The sequence below is a fragment of the Garra rufa genome, chromosome 5, assembly GCF_049309525.1.
Source record: "Garra rufa chromosome 5, GarRuf1.0, whole genome shotgun sequence".
Taxonomy (NCBI): domain Eukaryota; kingdom Metazoa; phylum Chordata; class Actinopteri; order Cypriniformes; family Cyprinidae; genus Garra; species Garra rufa.
In genome coordinates, this window is record NC_133365.1 from 55,506,526 (window position 1) to 55,520,843 (window position 14,318).

General features: G+C 38.9%; 1 pseudogene; it reads right to left on the minus strand.

Moving 5' to 3' along the window:
* Positions 1 to 28: 28 nt before the first annotated feature.
* LOC141334942 (NACHT, LRR and PYD domains-containing protein 3-like) lies at positions 29 to 10,700 on the minus strand (annotated as a pseudogene).
* Between the last annotated feature and the right edge of the window lie 3,618 nt (positions 10,701 to 14,318).

Below are 14,318 nucleotides of genomic sequence, written 5' to 3' on the forward strand. Positions count from 1 at the left end.
CACACACACACACACACACACACACACACACACACACACACACACACACACAGGATGTCTGTTACTAAATTTGGGTCATTTTAAAACTTTAAATAAACAAACACTCACAATAGTCTAATAGTCAAATGTCTCCAGTTTATAATCTGGATCATTCTTTAGATCAGAGAGTAAATTCACTTCTGATTTTCCTAGTTTATTTCCAGTCAGATCCAGTTGTCTCAGGTGTGAGGGGTTTAATATCAGAGCTGAAGCCAGAGCATCACAACATTCACCTTTGATGCCACAATCCCTCAACCTGTAGAGAATAATGACACACTCTTCACTTCTTAGATCAGATCAGTTTAGCTGTGAATCCATTATTAAAGTACAAACTTAAAATCAATATGTTTGATGGATAATTGGACTGAGATCTAAAATGTCACAGAACACAAAATATTATCATAAAACATCCAAAGTCTCATTCAAACAGGATAAATAATATTTATGATCTTACTTTAGTTTCTCCAGGTTACAGTGAGGATCCTCCAGTACAGCACAGAAAGGTGTGACACCTAATTCTCCTAGTTTATTCTCAGACAGATCCAGTTCTGTCAGGTGTGAGGGGTTTGATCTCAGAGCTGAAGCCAGAGCAGCAAAACCTTCATCTGTGACACCACACTTACTCAACCTGTAGAGAATAATGACACACTCTTCACTCTCTCAGATCAGATCAGTTTAGCTGTGAATACATCATTAAAGTACAAATTTAAAACTAATATGTTTGATGGATAATTGGACTGAGATCTAAAATGTCACAGAACACAAAATATTATCATAAAACATCCAAAGTCTCATTCAAACAGGATACATAATACTTATGATCTTACTTTAGTTTCTCCAGGTTACAGTGAGGATCCTCCAGTACAGCACAGAAATGTGTCACACCAGAATCTCCTAATTTATTCTCAGACAGATCCAGTTCTCTCAGATGTGAGGGGTTTGATCTCAGAGCTGAAGCCAGAGCAGCACAACTTTCATCTGTGATGCCACAATCCTTCAACCTGTAGAGAAAAATGACACACTCTTCACTCTCTCAGATCAGATCAGTTTAGCTGTGAATCCATCATAAAAGACAAAGTACAAACTTAAAGCACAAATAAATAGGTTTGATGGATCACTGGACTGAGGTATAAAATGTCACAGATCACGAAACATGATCATAAAACATCCAAAGTCTCATTCAAACAGGATAAATTATATTTCTTATAAATGTACCACAGAAAAGTGTCGTAAGTGTGTGAGTCATATATGACTTTACCACAGTTTCTCCAATTTACATTGAGGATCCTCCAGTACAGCACAGAAAAGTGTCACACCAGAATCTCCTAGTTTATTCCCAGACAGATTCAGTTTTCTCAGTTGTGATGGGTTTGATTTCAGAGCTGAAGCCAGAGCAGCACAAACTTCATCTGTGACACCACACTTACTTAACCTGTAGAGAACAATGACACAATTGAATCTAATTCAATCCATCATCAAAATAATAAATTTAATTATTCCAGCTGCTGTGAGAAAAGACTATAAATGAACCACCACCTGCAGCATCCTCACATGCAACATAGCCTACTAGCTGAGAATTCTTTGTTTACACTTGACGTAATAACGCAAAGACGAGTGGTGGCATTCTTGTATTTCCTGTAAAAATCTGGTCTATGCTTCCCTGTCTCTGGTGAATTGATAAAATGTCTCTGATGGGGATAAAATCAAATGATTTGCGTTACACACGTTGAGGTCACATTTTGAATCAATGATTTACAATCTGATTGGAGCGTGATATTTTCATACCAATTCATTCTCTACCTCTTTGCTATTAAAAACAAAACTGAACTATTTTAATGGCTGCAACAGTAGGCTGTAATGGAGAGAAGAAAAAAACAGTCATGGGCTCAGGCCGAGAATTTTGATAAACTGTCAGACAAGGGCCGGGCTAGAGCCTAGATTTGAGGCCCGTGCAGGGATTTAGTTTACTGAACATTGCTTTTTTTTATTCTTATAATTGACATTGCAGGAAATTTTACTGAGGACCAAGACATGTGTGACTATCAGAGAGATCTTACCACAGTTTCTCCAGTTTACAGTCAGGATTCTGAAGTACATCAGAAAGCAGCTTCACTGAATCTTCTAATTTATTCCGAGACATATTCAGTTCTGTCAGGTGTGAGGGGTTTGATCTCAGAGCTGAAGCCAGAGCAGCACAACCTTCATCTGTGATGCCACATTCACTCAACCTGTAGAGAACAATGACACTCTTCACTCTCTCGGTCAGATCAGATCAGTTTAGCTGTGAATCCATTGTTAACGGAAAAGTACAAACTTAAAGGAGTAGTTCACTTTCTGAACAAAAATTTACACATAATGTACTCACCCCCTTGTTGACCCTTACGACTGAAAAAAGAAAAATATGAACATCTTGGATGACAAGGGGGTGAGTACTGTCATGATCAGACAGGAACACACGAACAACAACGTAGAAAAAAATAAAGTATTTAATAAATCCAACGGGAGACAGGCAGACACAGGAACATGGAGTGGTAACATTAAAGACCGACAAAACATGATGGTGAGCACACACTATAAGTAGACATGGTGATGAACACAGACAGGTGCAGGCAATAAGGGATAAACCAAGTTACAGAAAACAGTGGGGGAAATGGGAAATGGGAAATGGTCCGGGGATGTGACAAGTACATTATCTGTAATTTTTTGTTCTGAAAGTGAACTACTCCTTTAAAACATAAATCAATATGTTTGATGGATCATTGGACTGAGGTCTAAAATATCACAGATCACAAAACATGATCCCATTAAAATAGGATACATCATATTTCTAATATTTACTACATCTGTATTTAATGCAAAATACCTGTCTTATGCAAAATCAGTTTTAATTGATTTTTCTGATTCTGATTGATGACACTATTCACTATACAGCATGTGTGAGTCATATATGATCTTACCACAGTTTCTCCAGATTACAGTGTGAATTCCGAAGTACATCAGAAAGCCGTTTCACTGAATCTCCTAGTTTATTTAGTGTCAGGCTCAGTTCTGTCAGGTGTGAGGGGTTTGATCTCAGAGCTGAAGCCAGAGCAGCACAACCTTCATCTGTGATGCCACAATCCCTCAACCTGTAGAGAACAATGACACACTCTCGTAAACATGGTCCAAAACAATTTAGAGGAATATTTTCAGTGTTCTTCAAAGAACGGGTTTCAAGTATAACTCATTTGAAGTAATGGTGCTTCATATAACATTATCTAGAGAAACAAGTGTTATTGATAAATCCCCCGTGATGTTTGTACTGGCCACTGTATACAGGCCACCAGGGCACCACACAGACTTTATTAAAGAATTTGCTGATTGTCTGTCTGCATTAGTGTTGGCTGCAGAAACAGTCTTAATAGTGGGTGATTTTAACATCCATGTTGATAATGAAAAAGATGAATTTATAGGCATTCTGAACTCTATTGGGGTTAGACAACATGTGTCAGGACCTACACATTGACGAAATCATACTCTAGATTTAATACTGTCACATGGAATTGATGTGTGTGTTTGTATGTGTGGTTCTGGTAATCCCTACATTACAGGGACAAAATGTACGGACAAAAATGGCAATATCTGAAATCCCTGTCCATGTGGGGACATTTTTGGTCCCCATGTGGAAACAAGCCTATAAATATAAAAGCCAAAAAAAGTTTTTTTGCCTTGCTCTCAGTTGTTGAAGCCCTAAGATTGGCAAGAGCAGATTCCAAATCTTCAATACTTATCTTGTAGTGGTTTCATCAAACCCATTGTTTCATCACAATTTCACCATCCAGTTAGGCACATCAACCATAACTCCTTCAAAAACAGCCAGAAACCTTTAAATTGTGATTGATGATCAGCTGACTTTCTCAGACCACATTGCTAAAACTGACTGGTCCTGCATATTTGTTTTATTCAACATCAGGAGGAAGATCAGGCCTTTTCTTTCAGAACATGCTTCACAACTCTTTGTTCAAATTCTTGTTATATCCAGGCTGGACTATTGCAATGCTCTCTTGGCAGGTCTTCCAGCCAGTTCTATCAATTTTTTTCATTCTATAAAATTAAATTATTTTATTCTATAAAATTTCAGAATGCGGCTGACAAGATAAATTTTTAATGAACCGAAAAGAACGCACGTCACACCACTCTTCATCAATTTGGACTGGCTACCAATAGCTGCTTGCATAAAATTCAAGACATTAAAAGTTTTGCCTACAAAACCACCACTGGCTCTGTACACCTTTACCTAAATTCACTACTTCAGACTTATATGCCCTCTAGAAGCTTGCGTTCTGCAAGTGAATGGCGCATTATTGTGCCATCCCAAACAGACACAAAATCACTTTTACATTAACCGTACACTTCTTAAAAAAAACTAACACTAGCTTCTCTATTCATTTTGTATTCTATTTTTTTTCTTTTTTATATAATTAACAAAAAAGGCCTCTAACACTAGCTTGCTTTATTCTTTTTATATTCCATTTGTTTTCTTTTTATTTATTATATAATTAACAAATAAATAAATAACTGCATTAGGCTAACTGAGACTTGTCATAGCTCTTGCACATCATTGCTCTTTTGTTGATTTTGATTGCTTCCATTGTCCTCATTTGTAAGTCGCTTTGGATAAAAGTGTCTGCTAAATGACTACATGTAATGAAATGGAATGGAATAAATCATTTGTGATGCAATTTTACAGCTCAGTCAGTTGAACTCACAGCAGCAGAAGTAAGCTGAAAACTTTAAATACACTTAACAATGTGCTTCATGTGTGAGAGTCAAATATGATCGTACCTCAGTTTCTCCAGTTTACAGTGAGGATCCTCCAGTCCTGCACATAAAAGTGTCACACCAGAATCTCCTAGTTTATTCCTTGTCAGATTCAGTTTTCTCAGGTGTGAGGAGTTTGATCTCAGAACTGAAGCCAGAGCAGCACAACCTTTATCTGTGATGCCACAATTACTCAACCTGTAGAGAACAATGACACACTTTCACTCTCTCAGATCAGATCAGTTTAGATGTAAATCCATTATTAAAGATAAAGTACAAACTTAAAGCACAAATCAATATGATTGATAGTTCTTTGGTCTGAGGTCTATAATGTCAAAAAGCATGATCATAAAACATCTAAAGTCTCATTTAAGAAAGAAACACACGGAGAACAGCCCTGCCTCTGGGACTCAAAATGAGGACACTTCTGCTGTGACACAACAGCACTACCTACTGAGCCACCCTGCCACCCCAAGTTATAACATATTTATTGTATATGTTAATATTTTTTATAATCATAAGTGGATGCAAACGTATTGGGACCCTACATGTTACTCTCCCTAAAGCCCACTCCTACACATACTCTTAACCCTAACCATATTTAACCTCCATGAAGAGAGCCACAGTTGCACATGGCTGATCTGCCCTTACTTTCCCACTTACAGTATGTGACTGGGTTCTTTGGTAATTTTGTCTGATGGGCTATGTGCACTATGTGCAGATAACCCATTACAGATAACCCATTTAAAGGTTTTACAGTGAACACAGAAGTCCACACATGTACATGAAAAAAGTTGGTTCCACAATGTTTTACTTTCTGTACATCTTCATTGACAGATGTCTTGTCAAATCATTAATAAGTATTGCATTTGCAAACAATATCTGCCTTTTCCATGTCTGGCTTGTCATTGTGTTTTCTGATTTGTTCTGCATTTAGATTTGCCACTGTGTTTATAATTTGTTGTTTTGTTTTTAGATATGTAATTTTTTCAATTTTTGCACTTCACATACAGAATACTTCACAGTGTGTCATATATAATTTTACCCCAGTTTCTCCAGTTTACAGTGAGGATTCTTTAGTACATAAGAAAGCCGTTTCACTGACTCTCCTAGTTTATTCACAGAGAGATCCAGTTCTTTCAGATGTGAGGGGTTTGATCTCAGAGCTGAAGCCAGAGCAGCAAAACCTTCATCTGTGATGCCACAATCCCTCAACCTGTAGAGAACAATGACACACTCTTCACTCTCTCAGATTGGATCAGTTTAGCTGTGAATCCATTATTAAAGAGAAAGTACAAACTTAGAGCACAAATCATTATGTTTGATGGATCATTGGAGTGAGGTCCTGAGGCTAAAAAAATCAAAGATCGCAAAACATGTGTGTCATATTATACGATCTTACCACAGTTTCTCTAGTTTACAGTGAGGATTCTCCAGTCCAGCAGAGAGCAGATTCATACTATAACTTCCTAGGATATTCTCAGACAGATTCATTTCTCTCATGTGTGAGGGGTTTGATCTTAGAGCTGAAGCCAGAGCAGCACAACCTTCATCTGTGACACCACAATATCTCAACCTATAGAGAGATGAAAATCATACATGTGAAACACTATCAAACAGCTATCAAAAAACAATTAAACAACTTCCTGCAATAAATAGCAACTTGCAATTTCAATATAGTTAAATTCATACCATGCAAAAAAACTGCGCCTGCATTTATTAATGTCAAATTATCCAAGTTTCATAAGCAAATTTACACAAATAAAAAATGCTAAGACTTTAGGAGATTTGAGCTGCTGTATATATGAGCTGCTGTATATATGAGCTTCTACTCCACTTGTTTGGTTGTTGTCGATTTCTGCTTGGTCTTTTATCCGAGAGAAGAAATATTTAAATTCCTTTTTTATGTTCATTTTAACATCTTATGTTTAATGAGCATTTAACTTTGATTTTATTAATGTTTTCACAGTAATGTGATTGTTCTCATTGATACTTACTGAACTGATCTGGATTCTTTTATCACAGGCAGCAATTTCTGAAGAACTTTCATATTTTCAGGATTGTAGTTCTCTTTAACAAATTTATCAAGACGAAACTCATTCAGTCCCTCTTCTGATGTCAACAACACAAAAACTACAGCTGACCACTGAGATAAAGAGAGTTTGGCTTCACTTATTTTGCCAGATTTCAGATACTGTTGTATTTCCTCCACTAGTGAACGGTCCCCCAGTTCATTCAGACAGTGGAACAGATTGATGGATTTCTCTGGAGAGTCAATGGTCCTGATCTTCATCTTGATGTACTCAACTGTTTTCTCATTGCTGTCAGAGCTGCTTCTTTTTAGTGTCATTATTCGTTGTAGGAGAATCTGAGGAGACTTCACTGAGAAACCCAGAAGGAACCGCAGGAAAAGATCCAGATGTCCATTTTTACTCTGTAGAGCCTCTTTCACAGCTCTCTGATGAAGCTCAGATAATGAAACATGTTTTGATGAATTGAGTTGAAACCTGTCCTTCACTTTAGACTGCGAACTCTGTTTGGGATTTGCTCAAACACATTTCTGCTGTGGTTTGTCCAGGAGAGGTGCACATATAGAGCTGCTAGATGTTCCTGAATGCTCAGATGAACAAAACAGAAGACTTTCCCCTGATACAAGCCAAACTCCTCTCTGAAGATCTGAGTGCACAATCCTGAGTACACTGATGCTTCTGTCACATCAATGCCACACTCTCTCAGGTCTCTCGCATAGAAGATCAGGTTGCCTTTCACAAGCTGCTGAAAAGCCAGTTTCCCCAGTTTGAGGATCATGTCTTCATCTGTTACCTTCTTCTCATAGTCCTTCTCACGTTTGATGTTGGTCTGAAGGATCAGGAAGTGTGTGTACATTTGAGTGAGAGTCTTGGGAATCTCTCCACACTCTGCTGGACTCAACATCTTCTCTAGAACAGCGGCTGAGATCCAGCAGAACACTGGGATGTGGCACATGATGTAGAGGCTCCTCGATGACTTCAGGTGTGAGATGATCCTGTTGGCCAGAGTCTGATCACTGATTCTCTTCTTGAAGTATTCCTCCTTCTGTGGCGCATTGAAGCCTCTTACCTCTGTCACTCGATGGACACACTCAGAGGGGATGAGATCAGCTGCTGCTGGTTTGGAGGTGATCCAGATGAGAGCAGAGGGAAGCAGATTCCCATCAATGAGGTTCATCAGCAGCACATCCACTGAGGCTGATTCACTGACATCACACAACCTCACATTGCTCTTAAAATCCAGAGACAGACGACACTCATCCAGACCATCAAAGATGAACAACACTTTATATTCATCACTGAATATTTCCATTTCTTTAGTTTCAGGGAAAAAGATATGAAGTAGATCTGAAAGACTGAGTGTTTTGTCCTTCATCAAGTTGATTTTTCTGAAAGGAAGTGGAAATATGAGCTGGACGTCCTGATTCTCCTTCCCTTCAGCCCAGTCCAGGATGAACTTCTGCACAGAGACTGTTTTTCCAATGCCAGCGACTCCCTTTGTCAGCACAGTTCTGATGGCTTTGTCTTGTCCAGGTAAAGGTCTAAAGATGTCATTGCATTTGATGGCTGTGTCTTCTGTTGCTGCTCTCCTGGATTGTGTCTCAATCTGTCTCACCTCATGCTCATTACTGATCTCTCCACTCTCACTCTCTGTGATGTAGAGCTCTGTGTAGATCTCATTCAGGAGTGTTGGGTTTCCCTGTGTCGCTGTTCCCTCACACAGACGCTCAAACTTCTTCATCAGATTTGATCTAAACATGTTGAGGACTTCATGCCTGAAAAAATTAAAATACCACATTATTACATGAGTTACAGAGGTACATGTACAGAGCAACATTTTTTTTCTTTTTTGTGTTATGAGACACTAAACAACATATCATAGAGTTTATTGAATGTGTCTGTTATTAATTTATGTATTTAAGTAATGTGTGATGATGCATTGCATTAAAAAAAATCCCACAGTTTACCTTACACCAGGATACATGCTGTCTTGTGGTTGATTCATAGACCGGTCATATTTCTTACAGATGGGTTTTGATACAACTGTTCTTGGTGGCAGGATTGACCTTGAATCAAGAATCAAACACTCTGACATTAAGGTTTCTCATCACCACAGTAGTGACATTATTAAAAATGCACCTGTACAAGGTCAACTGTAAAAAAAAAAAAAAATTTAAATAAATGTAAAAAAATAAATAATTCTACTGTGTGTCTGCTTGTTGTCATTATATTTACTGTATTTCCTAACCAGACTTCTGCTCATATTTATTTATTACAGTGCTGTATAATTAGTTTAATATATTTTACTGTAATCATATTATTATACAAAAACATAATATTTGAGGTTAAACCTTGTGTCATCACTCTTAAAATTAACTGGATGATCCAAAGATTCGTCACTCCTCATAGACACACAGCTGGGCTCTGGTTCTGATTTCTTCTGGTAAACTAAACTATAACAGAGAGAGATTAAAGGTAGAGTAAGTACTTTCATAGATGTGTCTCCCTGTTTAAGCAAATCTTAAAATATCAGATTAAATAATAATAATCACATGATAGAGCATACATTCTTTGATTTGCTCAGAGGTAACATATAAAAAATCATGACCATGCATCTATTGTGGGAAAATACTCACTCTCATAACAAAGTTGATGTATTTCACATATTTCCAATTTTTTAGGGGCTACATTTAAAAAAACTATGTTGTAATATGTTTTAATATTTATGTTGAAATGTTATGAATTAGATTTTTACATTTTTCATAAGCTAGATATAATGTAAATGTCTTTTTCCCAGGGGATATATCACCCTTTTATGGGTATAAATAAAGATATTTTTGCATGAAACTCTGAGGTTTATAGATTTTAGACTTTGTAGCCTATTTCAGAAAACAAGTTCAATACTTCAAACTCTTCAATGACTATTTATTGTCAATCAATTAACCATTAATTTAGTTAGTAATACTGAATTTAGCTTTAGGTCAACATGGATTCTGTGTATAGGTGTGTGTATAAACACAATACATATGTGAATGTATCTATCAAATAAGATAGATGCATAATAACTCAACAAAAATAACTCAACAAAACATATGCAAACTTCTGTATAAAAATGTACAAATATATATAGTTTGCATGTGTTTTTGTTTAGCACTATAATAATATTAATATTTAGTATGTATTTCATACATGAGGATTTTATGGCTCATATATGCAATTCATTGCAATTCAGTGAGTATTGAGAGATAATACTCACAAATAAACCTTCCTCAAAAGCCGTCATATTTGACATTTACTATTTATCATGAGAAAATATATTTAACATTAAAAAAAATATATAAATGCATAATCAAGAAAACTCAAGCTGGTTCAGCAAAAATAATGAATGATTTCACAGTAAAAAATACTTTACTTGAAGAAAAAAGAAAAGCATAAACTATCAATCAGAGGGCTGAAGGCATAAAGTAGATTGCGTACATCAGGTTTATCAGCAAAGTTTAGATCATGTTAATAATTTTTATGAGCTAGCTATTTGTGTATCAAGTATAATACAGCTAATATAATATGTTCATAAATAGTCCCAATTAAAGGGTAGTCTTGTCCTAATGATTAAAGTCGGACTGCTCTGTGTGCGTACTTGGATGGGATAAATGCAGAGCACCACACTTTGCCACACGTCACTTTCAATTTCACATTATAATTATTGTCTAACACAATATTAAAACAAATGTTTACTGTAAGTTAACCAGCAAAGGGTTAATATAGTATGCATTCAAAGTACCTGCATCCTGGAGAAAAATCTTCATCTTGGGGTGTTTGTGTGTCATCCATGATGAAGCTGAACAGACAAACAACAAATGAAATCATTAATTTGAACGGATCCTGAGAGTCGGAGAAACAAGAGAATGATGGCGTTCACACAAATATGCAATGTTAGTCTTATGTTAACACAAATGCTAAAATGAACCACAGACAACATGAAACAGCAACAAAACCACTTCGTTTGCTTACAAATAAAAATATCAAATGCATATCAAAGAACACACATCCTTCAGAAGAAATATAAGAATGCGGACATCGCCTGCAGTGTCAAATCACCTGCGCTTCCTCTGCTTGTGACGTCACATGCATTCTCCACTGCTCGCAACACTGCCCATGGATCTTCTTCTAATGGCACATTAAAATTTTCTATTTTTACATTTATTATACATGTTTTTCAATGTATATGAATCCAGAAACCAAACCAGATGTTCCTCCTCATTCAGGGCTGGACTGGGACAAAAAAAAAAAAAAAATAGTCTAGATAGTCTATGAAAACTAGGGCTGCACCAATCATGGTGTTTCATGGCCAAATCCGATTGCTGATTTTTACAAGCAAATTGTCACGATGCAGGCAGGAACACACGAACAACGACGTAATAAAAATATGTATATTTAATAAATCCAACGGAATACACAGGAACACCAGGGGAAACATCCATAAAACAAAGACCGACAAGAGTACTGGGAAAACACACACCTTAAATAGACAGACTAATTACAGACACAGGTGCAGACAATAAGGGAGAAACCAAAAACACTCAGAACTGCAGGGGAAATTGGGAAAAACCAACAAGAAAGTCCGGGGGTGTGACATTACCTCCCCCTTCCGGAAGGCACGTCCTCGTGCCGACAAACAGACAAAAGGAAACAGTACAAAGTCTTAGGAGGGGGCTTAGGTGGAGGACGGACTCCCGGGAGGAGGACACAAGATGGAGTCCAGGGTGGTGACGGAGGGAGGAGCCAAGGAGGTGACAGGAAGGGGCTGGAGCAGGAGGAGCCAGGTGGGACCCAGAACTCAGCCATGATGGGATTCCAAGGTGGAGCCGCTGGAGGGAGGAGCCATGGTGGAGGAGGAGACGGAAAGCCGAAGATCTTGGGTGACACCGCGGATCCGGAGGGCCAAGGCGGAACCCAAGGCTCTGGCGACCAAGGCGGAGATGGAGATCCGGAGGTCCGCGGCGGAGCCGGAGTGACAGAGGGCCGAGGCTGTGCCCGCGGGAGGGAGGAGGTCCACCGAGCCGGTGGGACGGAGCGACGAGGCACAGCCGGAGGAGTATAGTCCAGAGGCGAAGGTGGGGCGACGACTGACCAGGGCGGAGTCGGAGGGACGATGGAGCCCGGTGGAGCTGGTGGACCGACGGCCGAGACGAGGGAGCAGAGAGCCGGGGTGGAGCCGCAGGGTCGGAGGGCTGAGGCGGAGTCCAGGACTCTGAGGCTGGAGGCGATGGTGAGGGATCCTCCAGCCATAACACCGATGGAGACTGGCAGACCCGCGGCGAACCCACCGCACAGATGGAGCGCTGAGGGTGAGCAAAGGGACAGACAGTAGACAGGGGGAAATCAGGAAGGTTGGGCGGAACCAGCGGAGATTCAGGGTGGCTGGACGGAACCAGCGGAGATTCAGGGTGGCTGGACGGAACCAGCGGAGATTCAGGCATAGACAGAAAAGGGAGGGTGGGTGGGAAATCCAGGCAGACAGGTATATCAGTGACAAAGTCTATTAAGTCCCCAAAATCTTGTTCCAGCTCACCCACAGTGGTGGTGCAGTGGGCAGGGTTCTCTACCGCCCTCTCTTGCTCCACGAAGCGCTCCACCGTCGCGGATGTAATGGCCGGCTCTCGCACCTGGTCGGATGTTATGAACCCATCGGCACTCCATACAGCTGTCGCTCCGGGCTCGGGCTTTCCGTCTATGATGGGTTTGGGCTCGTAATCCGCACATCGGGGTGGCTGGCTGGGCTCTGGGTCCGGAGAGTCCACTCCACAAACCGGGCGAAGTCCGCTCGAGGGCCGTCCTCGGACGACGGCGCTCTGCGTCATATAATGCACAGAGTGCGTCATCCGGGTAGCTGGTGGTGTTTGCTACAAGCTGGAACATGACGGTAAATCCCTCGAGCGGTAGATCCTCCTGCTTCAGTCGGAGGAGGATGAATTCTGGTCGGAGGAAGGAATCCATGGGGGAAACACAACGGAAACAAAAAGACTGGGAAAAACGAACGGGAAACAAAACGGAGGATAACACGCCAAAAAAATAAACTGTTTCGGTCGGTCTTTCTGTCACGGATCAGGCAGGAACACACGAACAACGACATAATAAAAAGACGTATATTTAATAAATCCAACGGAATACAGGTAGACACAGGAACACCAGGGGAAACATCCATAAAACATCAAAGACCGACAAGAGTACTGGGAAAACACACACCTTAAATAGACAGACTAATTACAGACACAGGTGCAGACAATAAGGGAGAAACCAAAAACACTCAGAACTGCAGGGGAAATTGGGAAAAACCAACAAGAAAGTCCGGGGGTGTGACACAAATGGGCAGATTCTGATTTCAATTGCTAAATATTTCTTCTTTAAGCAAGAGACAAGGAATTATAAAAAGTGTACATGAACAAGATGTTTATTAACCACTGCATTTTAATCACAATCCAAACATACTTTATACATTTAGCATGAGCAGTTATATTTTATTTTAATTAGATAATTTTAAGATTTAAAGTGAACAGAATGGTCTGATTTTAGCTTTGTGAAATTATGCCTCTGTAAATGTCTTATTTTAGATAATACTATAAAGCTGCTTTGACAAAATCTGTGTTGTTAAAAGTGCTATATAAATAAATCTCACTTGATTTTGCCATTTACAGACTTTGTAATTTTCCACCTATTTCCAAATGTGAAGCAATAATAATGCAGGCGGAGCAAGATACTTTATCGCTCTGTCTGTGTGCGCATTGTGATTGGGTTTATTGCTTTCCATACAGAGGACAAACTAATGGGCCGCTGTTCCTGCATGATGGGCCAGTCATTGGCCCCAAAGTGTGTCAACCCACCAGGGAAATGCCTGGCATGCCAGATTACCAATCTTGCCCTTTCTATACTGCTTTCAAAAATCAATCATTTTAGGTTCAATTGGCCGTTCAAGATAATTACAGTATTTGTTTCTACATATTTAATTTTCAAACATTTTCATTTTTGAAGGTGTTGAAATCTGAAAATAATATCATTTAATATATAATTCCTATTACTTTGTTGTTACACTTTGTCCCTAATATATACTTATTCAATCTTCAACTCAGGCAATTTAACTCATACATTTGAATATTGTAAAAGTGTTTTGTATTAATTGTTTTAAAGAAGGATGGGTGGCTTTACACACACTATTAAATCTTCTAAAGGAACATTTTATCTGAAATTTCTTCATTCAATGAATAATATTAAATTAATTGATCTGCTTCATCTAACAGGTCAACAACATATATTCAAGAAACCTTTTTCTTGTTTAAATACAGTCTTTAGTTTTTATTGTAATGGTTCTGTTATTCCACAAGGTGGAACCATGTGGTGTGAAGTTGCAGGTGAATATAATTTTCCAGTGTACAAAATCTGTTTGTGAAAATT